General features: G+C 35.8%; 1 long non-coding RNA gene across 1 annotated transcript; it reads right to left on the minus strand.

Moving 5' to 3' along the window:
* Window positions 1-5,507: 5,507 nt before the first annotated feature.
* LOC141350594 (uncharacterized) lies at window positions 5,508-6,248 on the minus strand. Its single transcript, XR_012358691.1, has 3 exons — window positions 6,095-6,248; window positions 5,830-5,976; window positions 5,508-5,647 (listed from the first exon to the last, which is right to left on the minus strand). It is a non-coding gene; the product is annotated as an uncharacterized lncRNA (long non-coding RNA).
* Between the last annotated feature and the right edge of the window lie 14,288 nt (window positions 6,249-20,536).

Raw genomic sequence — 20,536 nt, forward strand, 5'->3', positions numbered from 1 at the left:
GCTGCCTTTTAATGCAGACGGAAATGTTGTAATTATTAGTTACAAGCACATGTACAAGTCATATTTATGAGTGAGAAACTAAGAATTCTGAATGACACACAAGTTTCCGAGTTGTGATGTCTTGTGGGTGTGTTGATTTCCAACATAATAAAAACTCTGTTGTCAATGATCATAAAGGTTTCTATATAGTTATCTCTCTCATGCAGAGTAAAGCCCACAAACCCTCTCAAGTGAAGGAAAGCACGCAATATGCATGTGAAACTATGATGAGAATAATAATAATTTAAAACTGTAATGGGCAAACATGCCAACTATCGTCATGAAGGCCCTTTATCAGCCATATGTCTGACTATTGTCGATAGACGATAGTACTGTCTATTGGCACAACCTAATGTGAACAGTGTAAGAATTTAAAAAAATGAAGGCGGAGTGCATAATGTTTGAAAGCCAATGTTTATATTTAAATTACCTAAACATACACGCCACTACCCCAATAGAATCTGGACTTTCTTTTGATAGACCCGCCCCACAGATACGCAACCCCGGCAAGGATGTCTGTTAGTAAACATGCCCCTTACTGCAGATTGGCTACAAGTGTGTTTTGGTAGTCAGCCCGACTCCCTTTTCCAAAGCGTTTTTCAAACATTGTGCACTATGTTTTAACATTTTGCTAATTTAAAACAGGATAAAATGAGGTTTGTGTCTGCTACAATATATCCACTCATACACGAGCAATTGTAACTCCCAGCCGTGTTGATGCAGATTGAGTTTGGACCACAGATCTCAGGAATCTCAACACATTCATTCACATCTTCAGGATAGAAAACATTTTGTAAGAAATTTACAGTTGATTGAAAAAAAGTAAAATAATCAAGTGATAATACAGTACATACCGTTGCATGAGTTGTTGAGGCTCACAGGAATGTCTTTATACAAGGGAGCAAATCCACTCCAGCATGAACAAATGTGACTCCCAATGGTGTTAATACAATCTGAGTTTTGACCACACACTGACTGTGCATCTTCACATTCATTTAGGTCTGCCAAGGAATAAGAAGATGACATAATTTTTTTTTAAAAACACCAAGAAAAATTGCTGCAGATTTGTGATGAGTGATTGTCCAGATGGAGAAACTATTGAGGGGTAAGTCTGTAGCATAGCTTCTAAGTAGCTTATTTTTGCCAAACAAAAGTAAATAAAGCGAACAGTTAAAGCTACACACACACACGCACGCACGCACGCACACACACACACACACACACACACACACACACAAAAGACTGTGACCACTGAAAGGGCAGCACATTTGTGTTTAATTGTGACTTCTCACCTCTCTGGCAAAGTTGACCCTCTGAAGGGAGACCTTGAATACATCCACAAGTTCCTCCCACAATCCCATCACACACCTGATAGACCTCACAGGTGTCATTGGACCAGACATGATGCTCCTCACACTTACACTCATATTCTGTGCCATTTAATCCACATACTAAAATACAATGATAAAATAAAACATTACAGTTATACATCTGTATGGATTCATCTATTTTTGCATTATGGCTTAAACTAAAACATAAATTTTTAAACTTGTTTGTATCATTGCAATTCTGTCAATGCATTTAACATTTACATTACTTAAATTTTGCTCTGTATGAAGAGACCTACAGTAGTTTCTAAGTTTATGGTTCTTAGAATGTAAGAGTTTAAAAATCATTACATTCTAAATTCTACTACTGAAATATCTCTATAGTTTAGTGTGTGTGAAAAAAAATCTAAAAATAATTTAGAATCATTAATTTTAAATAAAGTTAAATAATTTTTACCAAATGTTTAATGACAAAACATTGAGCTCTTACCAGTAGTCATGTCGATATCTGTGACATTTATGTTGTTGCTCAGAGCGAGAGGAAGGCTGATATTAGTGATCAGATTTCGTAAGTAGTTCACAAGAGACGAGTCAAAGAATCTCACATCAACATCAATCATGTAGTTTGAAGTCGGTCCTGCAAGAGCAAACAAAACCAGTTTCAGTAGAACAATCTGTCTAATTATATTCCTATAATGTTCAAAACGGGTTTTTCTTTGATAAAAGTTTGAAATAAGAATTATAAAAAAAAATATGTCTGTTTGTCACAGAATGACGTCAGTGTCTCACCTTTCTTTAACTGGCAGAACTGTCCATTGTTTGGAAGAGCATTGATACATGTACACACACCATCAGTGATGTTATCACAGGTCTCATATGAATGACACGTGTCAATCGGCCAAACAAACAGACCCTCACATTTACACTGATATCCCATTTCATTCAAAGAACAGACTGAAAAACAGAGAAGAAGATTAAAAATCACATCTCATCATTTATTGCACTATCAATGTTGTTCTGTATCAAGCGTTTAAACTATAAAACATCATAAAGAAGAGACAGAGTAGATACCAGTAGTTATGTTGATTTGTGTAATGTTTGTGTTGTCAGTGAGTGTGTAGGGTAAATTGAAAGACTTCAGAAGGCTCCTCAGCTGATCAATGATGGCAGGATTCAGAGTATTTATCTCAATTTCAATCAGATATTCAGTTAAAGGTTGAGTCTCTGTGATAAAAGAGAAAAAACATCCAAAATTATGACTTTGCCTGATTACAAAAGAAAAAGTGGGTCTGTTACAGGGCCGGAGTGGGACTCTCAGCCCTGGAGTTTCATGCCTTAGACCGGCCCACTTTAGTTCACGACTGACTGTTAAAATAATATCTTTAAACCCTCAGTAGTATAAGTCTGCGGTAGTGCACTGTTCTCTGCAACCTTGCAATTCACTGTATTTTTCAAATATATAATTTCATATTCCGTGCAAATGCAGTAAACAATTATAATTTTTGCCATAATCATGCATCCCTACCATAAGACCATAATATTACTAAAGTAAACTTATTCAAAAACTAAAGGAAACAAATGTGTTTGTGTTTTCCACTATATTTCTATTTCTAAAAAAATGGTGAGTCTTGAGATTAACTGTTAGGTTGATAACGTTTGGAAACCCCTGATATACAATACACAAGCAAGATTTATCAAGTATGCATTGGAAACAAATGGAAAAAATCTGTCTCTTTTTTAGTACTTAGATCATGTCTATTGCTAAATAACGTAGGCCTACATTGTGTTAAAAAAAAGAAAACATCATGGATATACTTGTGAAACTACTTTTTTCAAATAAACTAATGATTTTTGCATGAAATAGATTTTTGTTACTCTTGTAATAAACGATGAATAATGACTATTCATAGAGAATTCATCTATGACTTGGATAAAAAAATACGTTTTGTAAATTCTTTTCCTTTTAGAGGCCAGCTCGTTTGTATTAAGACGCGCTCAAGTTTATTTAAAATATAGACGCGCGGACGGCAAGCGCACTCAAAAGACGCGCTCAAGTTTATTTAAAATATAGACGCGCGGCCGGCAAGCGCACTCAAAAGACGCGCTCAAGTTTATTTAAAATATAATAGACGCGCGGCCGGCAAGCGCACTCAAAAGACGCGCTCAAGTTTATTTAAAATATAAAAGACGCGCGGCCGGCAAGCGCACTCAAAAGACGCGCTCAAGTTTATTTAAAATATAATAGACGCGCGGCCGGCAAGCGCACTCAAAAGACGCGCTCAAGTTTATTTAAAATATAGACGCGCGGCCGGCAAGCGCACTCAATATAGACGCGTCTGAAACAAAACTCGTGTTCAAGTAAGCGCTTTGAAAACCAGTAGACAGCGGCACGTCCTGCGTTTCCCATGCGTTTTAGATGTTAATGAACACTAATGCAAGAATTCTTCCAATAAGTGGTCGGGACGGGACACAATCAACTTGTGCATAAAGCGGCGGGGACATCTCTCACCCGTAAATACGCGTCATCCCGGTGGCATGACAACACCGGCCCTCGTGGCCAAAAAAAACAGACCGGCCCACCGGGAATCCTCCCGGTTCTCGCTATGGCCAATCCGGGCCTGGTCTGTTACAATATATACACGAATGCAAAAATTATCTAGCAGTGTTGGTGCTAAGCTTGGGCCAGAAATTGTCTATTTTTCATAAAAAAACAGAAAAATAAAATCAGTCAATTGTACTTACGGACACATGAGTTGTTGACGCTCACAGGAATGTCTTTATATAAGGGAGCAAATCCACTCCAGCATGAACAAATGTGACTCCCAATGGTGTTAATACAATCTGAGTTTTGACCACACACTGACTGTGCATCTTTACATTCATTTATGTCTGACAAGTAGTAAGAAAGAAAAACATACATTTTAAAACCAAATTTGTGTAAAGTGTAAAGTAAAATTCAATCATACTGGTCAGTTTATAACAATTTAGCACAATTGTGTTTAATTGTGATTTCTCACCTCTCTGGCAAAGTTGACCCTCTGAAGGGAGACCTTGAATACATCCACAAGTTCCTTCAACAATCCCATCACACACCTGATAGACCTCACAGGTGTCATTGGACCAGACATGATGCTCCTCACACTTACACTCATATTCTGTGCCATTTAATCCACACACTGAAATACAATGATATGTCATTAAACTGAAACATAATTTCTTGAACCTAACATTTGACTGAGCGTATTGTGTAAGTTGCGTGTAGCAATGCAAATTATTTTGATGTATTATACATGTATTTTAAGGTCATGGCCCTTGCCATATTAAAGATTAAAATCATTACAAAATAATTTTTGTTACAGAATTGTCCTTATATTTGAGTGTTTATTGTATACTCATTTCAAGTAATTTATATAAAAAATGTTTAATATTTTTTAGCAAATGTTTCATTGACCATGACATTGGGCTCTTACCAGTAGTCATATCGATATCTGTGACATTTATGTTGTTGCTCAGAGCGAGAGGAAGGTTGATATTTGTGATCAGATATCGTAAGTAGTTTACAAGAGACGAATCAAAGAATCTCACATCAACATCAATCATGTAGTTTGAAGTCGGACCTGCAAGAACAAAAAGAAGTTTGAAAATCAGTGCAAATAAATCTGCAATCTGCAGTGCAAATTATGTTAAAAACATTACATTTATGTTTCAAAAAATGTTTCTACTCATTACAATCTATCTAGCTTCGAGTAAAATGAACAGAAATGCTCATTACTTCATGAACATGTGTAAAATGCTTGTAAAAAGAAAAGATTGTTATTGTCACAGAATGACATCAGTGTCTCACCTTTCTTTAACTGGCAGAACTGTCCATTATTTGGAAGAGCATTGATACATGTACACACACCATCAGTGATGTTATCACAGGTCTCATATGAATGACACGTGTCAATTGGCCAAACAAACAGACCCTCACATTTACACTGATATCCCATTTCATTCAAAGAACAGACTGAAAAACAGAGAAGAAGATTAAAATCACATCTCATCATTTATTGCACTATCAATGTTGTTCTGTATAAAGCTTCACAAAATTATAAAACATGATAAAAAAGAGACAGAGTAGATACCAGTAGTTATGTTGATTTGTGTAATGTTTGTGTTGTCAGTGAGTGTGTAGGGTAAATTGAAAGACTTCAGAAGGCTCCTCAGCTGATCAATGATGGCAGGATTCAGGGTATTTATCTCAATTTCAATCAGATATTCAGTTGAAGGTTGAATCACTGTGAAAAAAGAGAAAAAAACATCCAAAATTATGACTTTGCCTTATTAAAAAAGCAAATGTGTGGGTCTGTTACAATATATACAATAATGCAATTATCTAGCAGCATTGGGGCTAAGCTTGGGCCAGAAATTGTCTACTTTTAATAAAAAACAGAAAATAAAATTAGTCAATTGTACTTACGGACACATGAGTTGTTGACGCTAACAGGAATGTCTTTATATAAGGGAGCAAATCCACTCCGGCATGAACAAATGTGACTACCAATGGTGTTAATACAATCTGAGTTTTGACCACACACTGACTGTGCATCTTTACATTCATTTATGTCTGATAAGTAGCAAGAAAGAAAAACATACATTTTAAAACCACATTTTTGTAAAGTAAAATTGAATATTGGTCAGTTTATAACAATTTAGCACAACTGTGTTTAATTGTGATTTCTTACCTCTTTGGCAAAGTTGACCCTCTGAAGGTAGACCTTGAATACATCCACAAGTTCCTCCTACAATCCCATCACACACCTGATAGACCTCACAGGTGTCGTTGGACCAGACATGATGCTCCTCACACTTACACTCATATTCTGTGCCATTTAATCCACACACTGAAATACAATGATAAGATAAATCATAAAAAGAAAACTAACGGATACAATAGGGGTCTTCGCCCCTTCAGGGCTTGACCCCTAATTACAGTTATACATTTTTATTTATTTATATACTAATGTTCAAACTGAAACATCATTTATATAACTTAACGTTTGACTGATCGTGTAATGCAAATTGCATGTAGCAGTGCAAATTCTTTTGATGTATTGAAAAGTTATTTAAGGTCATGGTCCTTGCCATGTAAGAGATTAAAAATGATTACAAACTCAATTTTGTTACAGAATGTTCTGTATATTTGAGTGTTAACTGTATACTCGTTTTAAGTAATTAATATGTAATTAAAATTAAAAATTTTTAGCAAATGATTAATTGACATTGATATAAAGCATCAGGCTCTTACCAGTAGTCATGTCGATATCTGTGACATTTATGTTGTTGCTCAGAGCGAGAGGAAGGTTGATATTTGTGATCAGATTTCGTAAGTAGTTCACAAGAGACGAATCAAAGAATCTCACATCAACATCAATCATGTAGTTTGAAGTCGGTCCTGCAAGATCAAACAGAAGCAGTTTCAGTTTGACAATCAGTGCAAATAAATTCTTATGTTAAAAACATTAAAGTTACGTTTTTAAAAAGTTTCTACTCATTGCAATATATCTAGCTTCCAGTAAAATAAACAGAAATGCTCAACATGTGTAAAATGCTTAAAACAATAATTGTAAAATAATATTGTTATTGTAACAGGATGACGTCAATGTCTCACCTTTCTTTAACTGACAGAACTGTCCATTGTTTGGAAGAGCATTGATACATGTACACACACCATCAGTGATGTTATCACAGGTCTCATATGAATGACACGTGTCAATTGGCCAAACAAACAGACCTTCACATTTACACTGATATCCCATTTCATTCAAAGAACAGACTGAAAAACAGAGATGAAGATTAAAAATCACATCTCATCATTTATTGCACTATCAATGTTGTTCTGTATAAAGCGTTTAAACTATAAAATATCATAAAGAAGAGACAGAGTAGATACCAGTAGTTATGTTGATTTCTGTAATGTTTGTGTTGTCAGTGAGTGTGTAGGGTAAATTGAAAGACTTCAGAAGGCTCCTCAGTTGATCAATGATGGCAGGATTCAGAGTATTTATCTCAATTTCAATCAGATATTCAGTTAAAGGTTGAGTCCCTGTAGAAAAGAGAAAAACATCTACAGTTATGACTTTTCCTTATTAAAAAGGTCATCATTGAAAATTATAGAGAAAGAGACAGAGTTGTGCTTTCACTCCTTAAAGGGCACCTATTTTGCAAAATCCACTTTTACAATGTGTTTGGACATAATGTGTGTTGGCAGTGTGTGCACACAACCTCCCTACAATGAAAAAATCTATCCACTCCTTGTTTTTTAATCCCCATTAAACCAAAGCAGTCTTATTAGACATACTGTTTTGATTATTTTATCAATGTAAGGTCACATTGATAAAGCCCCGCCCACTTACAGTCCTGCATTACCATAGTTTCCACCCTCGGCGAGTTGTACTCTGTCCACTAAATAATATTTTCTCAGACTGTATTAATCAGATCTATTTGAACTGAAAGTGCTCACTGTCTGTTTGTAATTTGCATTTAAAGGTACCGACATTAAAAACAGCGCGTTTCTGCTCCCATTCAAATAGGGTCATTTTGGACATGCTATATTAAATTATCTGTGGAGTATTTTGAGCTGAAACTTCATAGACATATTCTGGGCACACCTGTGACTTATATTACATCTTGTAAAAAGGCCATAGGTGTCCTATAAGAATTAAATAAGAAGTTTACCAAAAGTGTGGGTCTATTACATTAAACTGTACACGTCTTCAACCGGGGGTCCGCGGCCCACAGGGGGTCCGGCATTTTTTTTTGTTAAAAACGTCCCTTGTAAGTTTCACACGTGCACGGCCGCATAGGCTTGAAGGCACACGTTCAGTGCAATTTTAGCCAGCGGACAAAAACATAAATCTGAAGACTAAGCGCCCACTCAGGAATCAGCAGTAGCAACAGATAAAACATCATAATGTGACGTTCATACCAGCCGCATCAGAGGCGGCAAAAGTTGAACGCTTGAACATTTTGAGTTTTCTAGCTTCATTCGCGCATGTAATTCGAGACATTCACACAGAAATTTGCGCCATGGGAGGGGCTTCTGCGACTCCGCTCGCTTCCTGTAATCATGTCACTACTAGAGCAAGCTCCTGATTGGTTAATGCGGTGTGAATATCCGGCAAAGTTCAGATTTTTCAACTCACGTGTTTCCCATGGCAACGTCCAATTTGTGCGGAATGCGCCAGCCGAACTTAGCCCCGCCTCCAACATTTCAAGTCGGGAAGTTCGATCTGGTGTCGCTCCGTTGTGGCGCAACTATGTTCAAACCAAAATTGGTCGAACCAATCAAATTGTCAGGGAGAATTGGAGATGTAAAGATTGCCATTGAGTCTGTTCTAGAATATGTCGACAGCGCATTGATTTTAAAAGAGAAACAGAGAAACACGATCAAGGCATTTGTTGATCGGAAAGATGTTTTTGCCGTCCCTCCTATGGGATTTGGCAAAGGTTTAATTTATCATCTAAGAAGATGGGACACAATGGAAATGGGTAACTTGGCGTGCACGACAACGTGGATATAACTAACGGTCGTTGCCAGCTTGGAAGCACGTGGATGAAGTTCATTTAACTTACAAATGGTAAGAGATGGTCTGACTGTATGACTTAGTAAATAATTCACAATTTCATAATATGGATGAAATGTTGTAAACATAGTAGGTGTCGATGTACGTTCACTAACTTAGACCTAGTACAATCATAATGCTAGTCTTATTGTAGCAAAATAACTAGGAGTTCAGGTCAGGCCGCAAAAGGACAGACGCCATTTCAACATACGTCACACACTCAGTTGCTTTTTTTGGTTGTAGGTCTATCCAATTGAGTGCAGAGGCATTTTTTGTCCTGGTTCGGTTGAAACCAACCCAGTCTCACCCCATGTCGTCAATATTTGACGACACTTGACCATTCGTCAATATGTGACGCGGAGGGTATACCTTTCGCGTCATTTTTTGACGAACTGGGGACTTCAATACTATTACGTCCGTTGCATTCTCTTCTCCTATTTTCTTACCATTTTCGCGTCGGTTTAGGGTTAGATTTACATAATGACATCCCTACCCAAACCTAACTCTAACCCCAACGCCAGGTGACAACTGTTTCTAACCCCAACGCCAGGTGACAACTGTTTAATTTCGCGTACACTGTTTAATTTCGCGTACACGGTTTAATTTCGCGTAATCTAACCCTAAACCGACGCGAAAATGGTAAGAAAATAGGAGAAGAGAATGCAACGGACGTAATAGTATTGAAGTCCCCAGTTCGTCAAAAAATGACTCGAAAGGTATACCCTCCGCGTCACATATTGACGAATGGTCAAGTGTCGTCAAATATTGACGACATGGGGTGAGACTGTGTTATTGAAACACATCCCATAATCACAGCCCAATGGAGCGGTATCAGACTTAAATTCTGACTAGAATTTTGAGTATGACAACGTCAGGCTAATCCGGACTAATAGCGCCTGTCAAAAAGATACTCAAAGATACCCAAACTCGTAACGATGATGATCCAAAAGAAAGGCAACGGACCTCAGAATTATAAAGTAGCACAACCTCTATCCCCACCAGATTAGACAGTCTTTGTGCCATTTAACATGAACAGTCATCTTTATAAACTGAAAGCCCAGGTTCAGGTAAATCTGTAATTGTCCATCTCACAGTAAAATGAAAATGTATTACACTGCAGATACCTTAAAAAAAATGAACTAAATCTACTTTCACAAAAAGAACAACAAAAAAACACAGAATTTGTATATTTTTTAAAAAGAAAACAAAAATCAGCTGATAATACTTACGGACACATGAGTTGTTGACGCTGACAGGAATGTCTTTATACAAGGGAGCAAATCCACTCCAGCATGAACAAAAGTGACTCCCAATGGTGTTAATACAATCTGAGTTTTGACCACACACTGACTGTTCATCTTGACATTCATTTATGTCTGGCAAGCCGTGAGAAGGAAGAACATAAATATATTAAATGTATTAAAAAAACTAAAGTTTCAGCGTGTTAAATGGAACAGACTCATACTGGTCAGTTAATAACAGTTACGTTCAGGTCATTTATGTTCAGTTGTGATTTCTCACCTTTCTGGCAAAGTTGACCCTCTGAAGGGAGACCTTGAATACATCCACAAGTTCCTCCCACAATCCCATCACACACCTGATAGACCTCACAGGTGTCATTGGACCAGACATGATGCTCCTCACACTTACACTCATATTCTGTGCCATTTAATCCACACACTGAAATACAATGATAAGTCATTAAACTGAAACATAATTTATTGAACCTAACATTTAACTGATCCTATTGTGCAACTTGTGTGTCGCACTGCAAAGTCTTTTGATGTATTATGTATTTTAAGGTCATGGCCCTTGCCATATTAAAGATTAAAATCATTACAAAATATTTTTTGTTACAGAATTGTCCTTATATTTGACCGTGTTATTGTATACTCATCTCAAGTAATTCATATAAAAAATGTTTAATAATTTTTAGCAAATGTTTCATTGACCATGACATTGAGCTCTTACCAGTAGTCATGTCGATATCTGTGACATTTATGTTGTTGCTCAGAGCGAGAGGAAGGTTGATATTTGTGATCAGATTTCGTAAGTAGTTCACAAGAGACGAGTCAAAGAATCTCACATCAACATCAATCATGTAGTTGGAAGTCGGACCTGCAAGAAAAAAAAGAAGTTTGACAATCAGTGCAAATAAATGCTTATGTTAAAACATTAAATTTATGTTTGTATGATGATTCTACTCATTACAATCTATCTAGCTTCCAGTAGAATAAACAGAAATGCTCATTACTTAATGAACATGTGTAAAATGCTTGTAAAAAGAAAAGATTGTTATTGTCACAGAATGACGTCAGTGTCTCACCTTTCTTTAACTGGCAGAACTGTCCATTGTTTGGAAGAGCATTGATACATGTACACACACCATCAGTGATGTTATCACAGGTATCATATGAATGACACGTGTCAATCGGCCAAACAAACAGACCCTCACATTTACATTGATATCCCATTTCATTCAAAGAACAGACTGAAAAACAGAGAAGAAGATTAAAAATCACATCTCATCATTTATTGCACTATCAATGTTGTTCTGTATAAAGCGTTTAAACTATAAAACATCATAAAGAAGAGACAGAGTAGATACCAGTAGTTATGTTGATTTGTGTAATGTTTGTGTTGTCAGTGAGTGTGTAGGGTAAATTGAAAGACTTCAGAAGGTTCCTCAGCTGATCAATGATGGCAGGATTCAGGGTATTTATCTCAATTTCAATCAGATATTCAGTTAAAGGTTGAGTCCCTGTAGAAAAGAGAAAAACATCCAAAATTGTATTAATCAGATCTATTTTAAAGCTCTCGCTGTCTGTTTGTAAGGAAGTGAGGAGCTATAGCTCATTTGCATTTAAACGAACAGACATTAAAACAGCGCATTTCTGCTCCCACTCAAATAGGGTCATTTTGGACATGCTTTAATAAATGATCTGTGGGGTATTTTAAGCTGAAACTTCAGACACGTCTTGTAAAAAGGCGAAAATAGGTGCCCTTTAAGAATTAAAGCAGATGTTTATAAAAAGTGTGGGTCTGTTACAATATACTGTATACATCATGGGTTTTAAATTGGGGGTCCGCGACGGAACTTCATGGGGTCAGTCAAATGATTATAGTTTATAGCATTATGAACTGTGATAAAACTATCGATTGCATTTAAAAAGCAATGAAACGTGCACCGTGATAGTGCTTGGTTTGTGATTCATAGTCGAATTGAAATCCAAACTAATAGCGCCTGTCAAAAAGGTGCCCAAAAGAGATGCTGCAGACTCATTGCATGTTGTTCTCCTGAGTCTGATATGATGCTCTGAAAATAAACTTGCGTAACACAAACTCGTGACAAGGAGCATGAGAAAGGCAACGGACCTCAGAATTATAAAGCAGCACAACCTCTATCCAGATTAGACAGTCTTTGTGCCATTCACCATGATCAGTCAACTTTATAAACTGAAAGCCCAGGTTCATGTGTAATTGTTCATCTCACAGTAAAATAAAAATGTATAACACTGCAAATACCTCAAAATAATAAACTAAATCTACTTTAACAAAAAAATACACAGAAAATGATGCATGTACAACAACGGCATAATAGTGCTAATGTACTGTCTTAATAAAGTATTGCTGTGTGACATTATGGTTTATTTCTATTTATAAAACAGTTCCAGTCCTTGATTCTGATTGGTCAATAGTTGTGTTTAACTCCACTTTGCTTTGTGCCTAATATAAAAAAGCAGCCTCTCGTACCTTACTGCTTACTTAAAATCTCTGTTTTACACATTTAGTATCAGGGGGTCCCTGCTCCATGCCTCTCTCATATAAGGGGGTCCCTGCCCGGAAAAACGTTGAAGAACCCTGGTATACAGCAATGCTACATTTTCTAGCAGTGTTGGTGCTAAGCTTGGCCCAAAATATTTAAAAAACTAAAATCAGCTGATAATACTTACGGACACATGAGTTGTTGACGCTCACAGGAATGTCTTTATACAAGGGAGCAAATCCACTCCAGCATGAACAAATGTGACTCCCAATGGTGTTAATACAATCTGAGTTTTGACCACACACTGACTGTGCATCTTTACATTCATTTATGTCTGACAAGCCATGAGAAGAAAAAACAAAAATATTCTAAATGTATTAAAAAAAACTAATGTTTTCAATGTTTTAAGTGAAACAGACTAATGGTCAGTTAATAAAAGTTATGTTCAGGTCATTTGTGTTTAATTGTGATTTCTCACCTCTCTGGCAAAGTTGACCCTCTGAAGGGAGACCTTGAATACATCCACAAGTTCCTCCCACAATCCCATCACACACCTGATAGACCTCACAGGTGTCATTGGACCAGACATGATGCTCCTCACACTTACACTCATATTCTGTGCCATTTAATCCACACACTGAAATACAATGATAAGATAAAACATTACAGTTATTCATTTGTATCTATTTATATACTAATGTTCAAACTGAAACATCATTTATTACATCTAACATTTGACTGATCGTGTTATGCAAATTGCATGTAGCAGTGCAAATTCTTCTGATGTATTGAAAATGTATTTAAGTTCACGGTCCTTGCCATGTAAGAGATTAAAAAATAATTACAAACTCAAATTTGTTACAGAATTGCCTGTATATTTGAGTGTTAACTGTATACTCGTTTTAAGTAATTTATATGTAATGAAAATAAATATTTCTTAGCAAATGTTTAATTGATATTGATATAAAGCATCAGGTTCTTACCAGTAGTCATGTCGATATCTGTGACATTAACGTTGTTGGTAAGAGCGAGAGGAAGGTTGATATTTGTGATCAGATTTCGTAAGTAGTTCACAAGAGACGAGTCAATGAATCTCACATCAACATCAATCATGTAGTTTGAAGTCGGCCCTGCAAGAACAAACAGAAGCAGTTTCAGTTTGACAATCAGTACAAATAAATTCTTATGTTAAAAACATTAAAGTTATGTTTTAAAAAAAAAGTTTAACTGATTGCAATATGTCTAGCGTCAAGTAAAATTAATATAAATACTTCTGTAAACATGTGTAAAATGCTTGTAAAAAATATTGTTATTGTCACAGAATGACGTCAGTGTCTCACCTTTCTTTAACTGGCAGAACTGTCCATTGTTTGGAAGAGCATTGATACATGTACACACACCATCAGTGATGTTATCACAGGTCTCATATGAATGACACGTGTCAATTGGCCAAACAAACAGACCCTCACATTTACACTGATATCCCATTTCATTCAAAGAACAGACTGAAAAACAGAGAAGAAGATTAAAAATCACATTTCATTTATTGCACTTTCAATGTTGTTCTGTATAAAGCTTTTAAACTATAAACATCATAAAGAAGAGACAGAGTAGATACCAGTAGTTATGTTGATTTGTGTAATGTTTGTGTTGTCAGTGAGTGTGTAGGGTAAATTGAAAGACTTCAGAAGGCTCCTCAGCTGATCAATGATGGCAGGATTCAGGGTATTTATCTCAATTTCAATCAGATATTCAGTTAAAGGTTGAGTCCCTGAAGAAAATAGAAAAACATAGTTGTGTTTTTACTCCTTTGGAATTGATGCAAAGGTTTACAAAAAGTGTGGGTCTGTTACTATAAGGGATGTCAATTTATGCAATTTCCCATATTCAATGATCGTTTAAATTTTGTGCGCAAAAAAGCCAGCTTCCTCATATTTTTGTCTAAATAACATGCTAACGGGATTGTAAAAATGAGTCAATGTAGTTGGTGTTTTGATAAAACCATCGATAGCACTTTATATTACAGTATGTGTACTTACCTTGTACATATATGGTAAATAAGTTGTACCAACTGACAAATGTGTGGTACTTACTTTTAGGTATCTACATGGTAATTAATTGGTATCATTACTGTACCAGTTGTAAATACTTAGTAGTTATTATGTAACTCTAGATAAGTGCTGGGTAATAACAGATACATACTTATACTGTAGGCATACTGTAACTAACGAGAAACATACTAACGAAAAACATTACTGTACTTACAAATAAATGTACAATATAAGTATTTAGTATTTACAGGCAAGTTAGGTATATGTACACTATAAATACCTGTAATTTACCCTAACTTGCCTGTAAATACTAAATACTTAAATTGTACATTTATTTGTAAGTACAATAATGTTTCTCGTTAGTTACAATAAACCTACACTATAAGTATGTATCTGTTATTACCCAGTACTTATCTAGAGTTACATAAGAACTACCAAGTATGTACCACTGGTAAGTACAGTAATGATACCAATTAATTACCATGTAGATACCTAAAAGTAAGTACCACACATCTGTTGGTAAGCACAACTTATTTACCATATATGTACAAGGTAAGTACACGTACACGTAAAATAAAGTGCTACCAAATCATAAATTTAAACTTATCTTGTAATGAAATTACAATAGACAAAGTGTATAACTCCGCCTCATGTGCGCAGAGATAAGAGTCACAAATAAGTCCATCCGTCCATGACACTATATAAGTTCATGCATCCATTTCACTGTTTGTTGTAATAATATCCAAGGAGTATACGAAGGGCACTTTACCCATCATCACCTCCAGCTTGGATTTGCGACGCACTTTCAGCAAATATACTTATATTATGGAGATATCAACTTTCGGTATTGTACCATTAGAAAACCCGCAAGAGTCAACTTTGCTTGCGTGCATTGCTTCAGCCAGTCAATAATGATCAGTGAAATATGTTGCGGGCGTTTAAAGTGTTACCACAGTCGGTTACAGTTTCTTGCCAGAATTTAAGTTTACATTTTAATCTGTTCATTAAAAAATAGCCTCTGGTCTCCTTCCTTGTGTATAACAGCATTGTTATGCTAAGCTTGCAGGCTTCCCTAGAGAGGATCTTTGTCATAGACATTATATACATAGACGCCTCATGAAGTTCTAGGACATAATCCAGCGTCACCCCCATATTGGATGGGTCTCACTCTACACTAGCACCAGAGCCAATCGGAGTCAATGGTAACTATGCCGGTCTTTTGTCCAGCTTATGGTTGCAGTATTAATACCAGATTGCATGGGATTACCGTTCACATGTAAGATTGAACAATAATTTTGGTTATTTTACCATTTATTATAATATGTAATCGTAACTAACATTACTTACATGTAACCAAACCATGTGAAAATCTGATACAAATTCTGGGAGTTATGATTGTTGTAGTTGGGGATACACTTTCCTCAGTAGAAATAAATACAGGGGGGGCACATCGGGGACCCATCAAAGATGGCGACCACGCTGATATGTCAGCTCCAATAGGCAGTGTTAGTCTATGAGGCGTCTACGTATATAATGTCTATGGTCTTTGCTTTCAGTAGGATAACCGTATTTGCATTATCTGTATCTGACCCTATCAGATACACTGCGGATGCCATTTCGTCGCGTTAGCAGCCAGTCTCGTCTCGCATGAGGTTAAAAAAGCCCAGGTGTGTGCTTGGCATCGAGCACACTTGTGATAATGGCTAGTTTAACTTCAGCACGATTGCTTAATTTTATTCTCCTGCTGTATGTGTTTTGCGCAGGCACTGCACACACATGCATGACCTTGCTTATTCAACTATCGTTAACTTTTATCGATTTAATTATTATCGACAATTAATGGAAGATTGATTAATTGTTAACATCTCTAGTTACAATATACTGTATACACTAATGCAAAAATGTCTTGCAGCGTTGGTGCCGAGGTTGGGCCAGAATGTGTCTATTTTTAATAAGAAAACAGAAAAAAATCAACTGATAATACTTACGAACACATGAGTTGTTGATGCTCACAGGAATGTTTTTATACGAGGGAGCAAATCCACTCCAGCATGAACAAATGTGACTCCCAATGGTGTTAATACAATCTGAGTTTTGACCACACACTGACTGTACATCTTTACATTCATTTATGTCTGACAAGTAGTAAGAAAGAAAAACAATGTTTCCAATATGTGTATAATAGTCAGTTTATAACAATTACTGTATGTTCAGGCTATTTGTGTTTAATTGTGATTTCTCACCTCTCTGACAAAGTTGACCCTCTGAAGGGAGACCTTGAATACATCCACAAGTTCCTCCCACAATCCCATCACACACCTGATAGACCTCACAGGTGTCATTGGACCAGACATGATGATCCTCACACTTACACTCATATTCTGTGCCATTTAATCCACACACTGAAATACAATGATAAGAAAAAACATTACAGTTATACATTTGCAACTATTTACCTATTTATATACTTATGTTTAAACTGAAACATAATTTATTTAACCTAACATTTGACTGATCATATTGTGCAGCTTGCGTGGAGCATTGCAAATTATTTTGATATATTGAAAATGTATTTTTAGGTCATGGCCCTTGCCATATTAAAGATTAAAATCATTACAAACTAAATTTAGTTACAGAATTGTCTTTATATTAATGTATACTCATTTTAAGTAATTTATATGAAAATAAGTTAAAGGCGGAGTCCACGATGTTTGAAAAACGCGTTGGAAAAGAAGACGGGCCGACAACCAAACACAATTATAGCCAATAAAATCAAATCAAACGCCGGGTTGCGTATGTGTGGGGCGGGTCTATCAACAGAAGGTCCAGATTCTATTGGGGTAGGGGCGTGTTTGTTTAGGTGATTTCAAATATCAACATTGGCTTTCAAACATCATGGACTCCGCCTTTAAATATTTTTCAGCAAATGTTTCATTGACAATGACAATGAGCTCTTACCAGTAGTCATGTCGATATCTGTGACATTTATGTTGTTGCTCAGAGCGAGAGGAAGGTTGATATTTGTGATCAGATTTCGTAAGTAGTTCACAAGAGACGAGTCAAAGAATCTCACATCAACATCAATTATGTAGTTTGAAGTCGGCCCTGCAAGAACAAACAGAAGCAGCTTTAGCAAAAGAATCTGTGCAATTAAGTTAAAAACATTAAAGTCTTGCATTAAATGAAACAGATGTTTAACATCTGCAATGGCTTAAAACAAGAATTTCAAAAGGAAATATTGTTCTTGTGTCACCAAATGTTTTATACCTTTCTTTAACTGGCATAACTGTCCATTGTTTGGAAGAGCATTGATACATGTACACACACCATCAGTGATGTTATCACAGGTCTCATATGAATGACACGTGTCAATTAGCCAAACAAACAGACCTTCACATTTACACTGATATCCCATTTCATTCAAAGAACAGACTGAAAAACAGAGAAGAAGATTAAAAATCACATCTCATCATTTATTGCGCTATCAATGTCGTTCTGTATAAAGTGTTTAAACTATAAAACATCATAAAGAAGAGACAGAGTAGATACCAGTAGTTATGTTGATTTGTGTAATGTTTGTGTTGTCAGTGAGTGTGTAGGGTAAATTGAAAGACTTCAGAAGGCTCCTCAGCTGATCAATGATGGCAGGATTCAGAGTATTTATCTCAACTTCAATCACATACTCAGTTAAAGGTTGAGTCACTGTGAAAAAAGAGAAAAAACATCCAAAATTATGACTTTGCCTTATTAAAAAAGCAAATGTGTGGGTCTGTTACAATATCTACACTAATGCAAAAATTATCTAGCAGTGTTGGTGCTAAGCTTGAGCCAGAAATTGTCTATTTTTAATAATAAATAAAAAAAACAGAAAAATAAAATCAGTCAATTGTACTTACAGACACATGAGTTGTTGACGCTAACAGGAATGTCTTTATACAAGGGAGCAAATCCACTCCAGCATGAACAAATGTGACTCCCAATGGTGTTAATACAATCTGAGTTTTGACCACACACTGACTGTACATCTTTACATTCATTTATGTCTGACAAGCCGTGAAAAGGGACAACATAAATATATTAAATGTTTTAAAAAAACAAACAAATTTTTCCAATGTGTTAAGTGGAACAGACTCACATTGGTCAGTTAATAACAGTTACGTTCAGCCCATTTGTGTTTAATTGTGACTTCTCACCTCTCTGGCAAAGTTGACCCTCTGAAGGGAGACCTTGAATACATCCACAAGTTCCTCCTACAATCCCATCACACACCTGATAGACCTCACAGGTGTCATTGGACCAGACATGATGCTCCTCACACTTACACTCATATTCTGTGCCATTTAATCCACACACTGAAATACAATGATAAAATAAAACATTACAGTTATACATTTGTATCTATTTATATACTTATGTTCAAACTGAAACATAATTTATTAAATCTAACATTTGACTGATCGTGTTATGCAAATTGCATGTAGCAGTGCAAATTCTTCTGATGTAAGGAAAATGTATTTAAGGTCATGGTTCTTGCCATGTAAAAGATTAAAAAAATATTACAAATAAAAATGTTTTACAGAATTGTCTGTATATTTGATTGTTACTCATATTAAGTCATTTATATGTAATTAAACTAATATTTTTAATGTTTAATTGACATTGATATATAGCATCAGGCTCTTACCAGTAGTCATGTCGATATCTGTGACATTAACGTTGTTGCTCAGAGCGAGAGGAAGGTTGATATTTGTGATCAGATTTCGTAAGTAGTTCACAAGAGACGAGTCAAAGAATCTCACATCAACATCAATCATGTAGTTTGAAGTCGGTCCTGCAAGAACAAACAGAAGCAGTTTCAGTTTGACAATCAGTGCAAATAAATTCTTATGTTAAAAACATTAAAGTTATGCTTTTAAAAAGTTTCTACTCATTGCAATATATCTAGCTTCCAGTAAAATAAACAGAAATGTTCAACATGTGTAAAATGCTTAAAACAATAATTGTAAAATAATATTGTTATTGTCACAGAATGACGTCAGTGTCTCACCTTTCTTTAACTGGCAGAACTGTCCATTGTTTGGAAGAGCATTGATACATGTACACACACCATCAGTGATGTTATCACAGGTCTCATATGAATGACACGTGTCAATTGGCCAAACAAACAGACCCTCACATTTACACTGATATCCCATTTCATTCAAAGAACAGACTGAAAAACAGAGAAGATTAAAAATCACATCTCATCATTTATTGCACTATCAATGTTGTTCTGTATAAAGTGTTTAAACTATAAAACATCATAAAGAAGAGACAGAGTAGATACCAGTAGTTATGTTGATTTGTGTAATGTTTGTGTTGTCAGTAAGTGTGTAGGGTAAATTGAAAGACTCCAGAAGGCTCCTCAGCTGATCAATGATGGCAGGATTCAGGGTATTTATCTCAATTTCAATCAGATATCCAGTTAAAGGTTGAGTCCCTGAAGAAAAGAGAAAAACATCCAGATAGTTGTGTTTTCACTCCTTTGGAATTAATGCAAAGTTTACAAAAAGTGTGGGTCTGTTACAATTATGGATGTCAATATGCAATTTCCCATATTTGATTATTGTTTTAAATGAACGATTAATCAATCAAATAATCATTACTTGTAATAGTGCAATAAGCCTTTACTGCAGTGGCATATAGCAATGACATGAAAGTGTGTGTTAAAAAGCCAGCACCTCACGCGAATTAAACTTTTTTTGT

Source organism: Misgurnus anguillicaudatus, chromosome 18 (genome assembly GCF_027580225.2).
Source record: "Misgurnus anguillicaudatus chromosome 18, ASM2758022v2, whole genome shotgun sequence".
Lineage (NCBI taxonomy): Eukaryota > Metazoa > Chordata > Actinopteri > Cypriniformes > Cobitidae > Misgurnus > Misgurnus anguillicaudatus.